The sequence below is a fragment of the Vipera ursinii genome (genome assembly GCF_947247035.1).
Source record: "Vipera ursinii genome assembly, chromosome: 6".
Taxonomy (NCBI): Eukaryota; Metazoa; Chordata; class Lepidosauria; order Squamata; family Viperidae; genus Vipera; species Vipera ursinii.
Window position 1 is genome coordinate 68901912 of NC_139515.1, and position 6000 is coordinate 68907911.

Here is a 6000-nt window from a genome sequence, read left to right on the forward strand (position 1 = left end):
GTGAGACTGGCAAACGGAAATTAATTTATCATTGTTTTCTATATGGTACAGTGAGGAATAATGGGGCTGATGCTGCTACTGTGATGCCATTTTCAATGTGCCTATACCATTGCGCAGTTAACTTTCCTCCAGATAATATGAATCTAGGGAATTCTGCTTGCCTCTCTTTTATCAGGTTGGAAAGCTGATTATCTAGTGCGATTACTTTCCAAGATAGGGAGAAGTAGCTGAAAATAAAATAGGATTTTTTAAAAAAAACTTATTAATATGACAAGTACTAGGAGAAAAGTGACTATGACAGAGACAGTTCAGTACCGAAGGGAAAGAGGTAAATGCATGCTCGGATACACCTCTGATCATTCCATCTGAGCTCACTTTCATAATAAAAGGTGAGCCTGTGATTTTTACTTCCTGAAATTGGGGAAACTGTCAGATTAAGGTCCAAAACTTTAGGGCTATGCCCCAATGTGCCCTTTTTGGACTTCCCTGTTGTCCTACAACAGAGATGGTGAACCTTTTAGAGACCGACTGACATTCACCATTATGAAATGCTTTGAGCAGCTGATAAAAGGACTTTATTGTATCTAGTCCCCCCCCCCCCGCCAGCATTTGACCCGCTTCAGTTTGCCTACCGACCAAATCGTTCTACGGAGGATGCTATCTCTTCTGTTCTCCATCTGAGCTTGAAGCACCTAGAGGAAAGAAATACTCATGTGTGTTTGTTGTTTGTCGACTTCAGTTCAGCATTTAACACAATCATTCCCCAGCATCTAGTAGACAAACTGGGCCTTTTAGGCTAAACATCCCTTTGTGCAACTGGATTCTTGATTTTCTTACCAACAGGACTCAATATGTGTGAGCTGGAACAAATACCTCTAATACCATTTTCTTGAGCACAGGTTCTCCTCAGGGCTGCATCCTAAGTCCACAGCCTATTTTTAAATACCAGAAAAACCAGAGAGATTATTGTCGATTTCAGAAAAGGCAGGCCCAGCCACACTTCTCTGTGCATTAATGATTCACCTGTGGAGATGGTTACCGGCATCAAATTCCTTGGTGTGCAGCTAATGAGTAGGCTGGCTTGGTCACTCAACAGTGAGAAAATGGTGAAGCAGGCACAGCAGCAACTGCACTTTCTGCTCATCTTCCTTCCCCTGTTCTGACCACTTTCTACAGGGGGACGATTGAGAGCATCCTGTCATACAGCATACTTGTGTGCCTATCCTTGGTGCATTGCAGGGGGCAAACTAGTTCACACCAGCTGACTAGTGGATATTTTCCTTTTTGCCATCATGTATGGTAGCAATCACAATCCTCAAGGTACTGTACAACTGGCCATTTAACAAACGTCTGAAGTTACACCCCCCCCTCAAGCTGTTTCAAAGTTACAATGCCTGCAGTGTCCCCACAGTCATTCACTCTTACAACTGACCACTCTTACATCCTGTCCTGCTGGGTCCCCACAACACTGGGCCCATTTTGTCACCCAACCGTGTTTCAACATTCCTCTCCACCCCCAGTCACCATTTGCTAGCTCACCTTTAAAAGATATTCATTGCTCAGGAAGTCGGAATAGGGAAGGGCCCAATTGAAGAGAAGAAATCTCGCTGGTTTGGCTTTCCTCCCTACGCTTTCCTCCCCCAGGGCCAGCAGTGCTAGCATAAAGCAGCGTAAAGGATTGTGAGAAAAGTAAAACCGGCAGGATTTATTTTCATTTTTCCTAGCGCCACGAACTCTAGCGTTACACTAGAGTTGCTGGCCCTGGGGGAGGGCAGGATTTCTTCTAGATTGGGCCACGTGGCCCAGCAGCAAAGCGGCCTAACGTATTCCAACTTCCTGAGTTCTGGATACCTTTGAAAGGTAAGTGTATGATTGCGATGGTGTAAGGCAGGGCTTTTCAACCAGTGGTACGGGTACCTTGGTACATTGGCACCTGGCAGGTGGTACGCGACCATCCTAGAAAAGTGGTAGCGGGGGAGGGGAATGAGCTGAACCGGTGGCAGCACCGCACAAGACTGGAGCTGCAGGGCTGTCAGGGCTCAGTGGAAGTGCCAGGACCAGCGCCAGGTTCCAGCTGGAGCTTGGCGCTGATCCCGGTGCTTCTGCTGAGCCCAGAAGAAGCGGCTATCAGCTGGTATGTTGAAGCGTCTCCAGGGTCTTGTGATTTACATTCAGATGCTTGGCAACTGATTCATATTTATGATGGTCACAGTGTCCCAGGGTCATGTGAGGTGACCAAAAACCATCCCTCAGACGGAAATACAAACCAAACACCCACCCCCACCCCCAGTGCCAATCCTCAACAGAAATGCTCACAACAATGAAAACCTCAGACAGGAGGAAGAGTGCCACAGGGCAGGCAGGCGTCTTGCTCGGCTGTGGCTTGGGGGGCACTTTTTTCAGTGCCATTATAACTTCAAACAGTCACTAAGCGAACTGTTGTAAGTTGAGGACTACCTATACTTCATCACTTTTCCTTTTGGGGGAGGGGTCATCAAGTTTTTGACATCTTGCTAGGCGACTGGTGGTACTCGGATGTTGCCATATCCTAAAAGTGGTACAATGGGTGAAAAGGTTGAAAAGCCCTGGCGTAGGGTAGGGAAAAGGCCAATAGGGCTTTGGGGAATCCAATGGACAGGAAGTAGAACATGGGATATCTCGGAGGTTAGGGTGGGAAAAGCCCTTGGAAGGCCCAATGTGGATGGTTCTGTCCCTGCACTAGGTCTCCCACGGTCTCTCCCACCCCTGAGTTACCCCATGCTCTACTTACCCCACATATTTCTTTAACGAATCCATTGGGGACAGCAGGGATGGTGAGATTGCTAATGACATGGCTCCTTTAATGTAGAACTCGACTTCTGACAGTAATGAGCAGGCTTCAGAATATCTATTATAGGCAAGTCTGTGCTTCCAATCAAATTCCATTTCATTTCAAATGGCCTACTAACTCATGCAGAGTCATGCAGGTGAGATGGGTAGTGTAGAAATTTGATAAATAACTCAAAACATTCTAGTAGAGGGGTGTCAAACTGCCAGCCCGCGGGCTGGATGCATCCATCATACCAAAACCGCGCCCACCCCATTGCCAGCAATGGCAAAAAAGTCACGATAGGTGGCGACATGTCACGTGATGTTGCGAGTTTGACACCCTTGCTCTAGTAGAGAAAATGTTGCCATGTTCTGTTCAAAATTGCAATTCCTGGAGGGATTGTAGGATATAGGGAATCATAAATTAACCACATAAGTTAGATTCATACAGCTGAGTAGATTTAAGAGATGGTTATCTAGTTCGGTTTGTTAACATTGTCTACTTTTTTCAGTTAATAAGCTACACTGTGACTCTGCTCCTTTCTTTAATGTTAATGTTTTATGTTACATTTGGCATCATTCATTTCAACATTTTAATGCAAGACTAACCTAGCATTCTTCAATAATTGAAAATGATACATATGCTGCTTATCATCTTGTTATCTTCACAACAGCCCTGTGAAGTGGTTGAGGTGAAAGATTTTATCAGTAAGTTGGAAAACCAAATAGGTGTTTCACTCCACAATCACATTTTCTCACTCTAAACTTTGCACACAATACATCCTCTATATCAGGGGTGTCAAACTGCCAGCTCATGAGCCGGATGCATCATAGCAAAACCACGCCTACCCCACTGCCGACAATGGCAAAAAAAATCACAATACGTCGCGACATGTCACATGACATTGCAAGTTTGACACCCCTACTCTATACAGTTGGGCAACAAACACAACAAACAGCATCTTAAAGAGAAGAAGGTCTGTTATCTAATGCAACTGATTGCAATTCATTTGAGCATATTCAATAATAAATTACTCTTCAAAATGCCACAAGGCTGTTCCTCCCATAGGCACAAATATTTCAAATAAAAATGGAATTACAGTCTCAGCAGTAAAAAAAACAAACGAGTCAGTTTATTATAGTGGTTAAGGCATCAGGCTAGCCATGGGAGACTGAGTTCTAGTCCTGCCTTTGTCACAAAAACAATTGAGTGATCTTGGGCAAGTCACTCTCTCTCAACCCTAGAAAGGAGGCAATGGTATAGCCCAGGGATAGGCAACCTTGGCTCTTTTATGACTCGTGGACTTCAACTCCCGGAATTCCTGAGCCAGCTGGCTCAGCAATTCCAGGAGTTGAAGTCCACGAATCATAAAAGAGCCAAGTTTGCCTACCTCTGGCATAGCCATTTCTGAAAAGGCTTGTCAAGAAAACTGCAAGGCCCAGTCCAGGCAATCACCAGGAGTCAAAAACTGACTCGAAGGCACATACACCCTGAAAAAAAACCCCATTTCAAATAATACAAATATTTCCGTCTGTTTCATTCTGAATTTTTTGGAAACCGTGCCCCGGTTTCATTCTGTCTTCTGCATACCAAAAAGCATATTTGCACACATAACTGCAGGAAAAAAAGCTGAAATAATGTAGCCAGAGCTAGAGTCCCGTTCTTCTCATAAGTTGTTAAAAGGAAATCAGATAGAATTTAATATTGGGTTTGTTGAAAGAAAAATCTTCATCAGGGTCCAGTCCAAGCTGGGAATAAACAAAATGGAGACTGCTTTAGAAAGAAGGTTCTTGTTTACTGAAGAGCAGAACCACAACAGCACGTGGCTCTGGGGCAGCTGACCACATGGGGCTGGGACTGGTGGGTTTTTATATCTTCTTGGGCTTTTGAGGTTGTTTCCTGTTCCTATTTGAGGCTTTGTATTTCCTGTGTCATGCACTTTGACCTGAGTCTGAGTGTGCCCTTTTGGTATTGGTGGGTTAATCCTATTAGGTCCCCAAAACTGATGTCGCTTACAGTTTGGGTGGGGTATGTAGATTTTAGAGGTTTTTGTCTTCCTAATCTCATAGCTTCTAGCTTCCTGGCCTCAACCTTCCTGAATGGATTATTCAGATTTGCATTTTTAAAAGCTGGCCTCTGCCTAGGGCAGGGGTAGGCAACCTTGGCTCTTTTATGACTCGTGGACTTTAACTCCCAGAATTCCTGAGTCAGCTGGCTCAGGAATTCTGGGAATTGAAGACCACGAGTCATAAAAGAGCCAAGGTTGCCTACCCATGGTTTAGTGGTTAAGGCACCAGGCAAGAAACTTAAGAGACCATGGGTTCTCCTTCTGCCTTGGGTGGGTTATCTTGGGCCAGGAATTCTGGCTCAGGAATTCTGGGAGTTGAAGTCCACGAATCATAAAAGAGCCAAGGTTGCCTACCTCTGGCCTAGGGGCTGGGGCTGATTTCCAGGGGCTGTTTCTGTCTTTTTAAAGATCTTCTCCATTATTCCTTTTGGGAAATATATTCTGCCTTTTTAATATTCCCCCAAATTATTTCTTTCTCTGGATTCTTCCCACAGGTTCCTTCACCAAGCAAGATATTGAACAAAATACAGGTAGTCCTCGACTTACAACAGTTAACTTAGTTACAACTGCACCAAAAAAGAGACTTATGACCCTTTTTCACACTTATGACTATTGCAGCATCCCCATGGTCACGGGATCAAAAAAAAAAATCAGATGGTTGGCAGCTGACTCATATTTATGCCGGTCGCTGTGTCCCGGAATCACTTGATCCCCTTTTGCAACTTTCTGATACGGAAAGTCAAAGGGGAAACCAGATGTACTTAACAACCGGGTTACTAACTTAAGAACTGCAACGATTCGCTTAACAACGGAGGTTGGAAAGGTCGTAAAACGGGGCAAAATTCACTTCACCAATGTCTCAGCAACAGAAAATTGGGGCTGAATTGTGGCCGTAACTCGAGGACTACCTGCAGCCTTGAACAGCCCCTCGGGGAAACCTCGTCGCGGCGGCTCTTTCGCTCCCTCCCTATCACGAGGCGGCCAAGACATGACCGGCAAACACATGACCGGATCGCAGCGACTTGCAAGACCGAGCCCCGCCCTAGGCCGAGGAAAGCCTTTTCCCGCCCACAGGGGGCGGGGCCATCTGCCGGAAGCAGCCCTTGCGCCGGAGCCTCCGCGA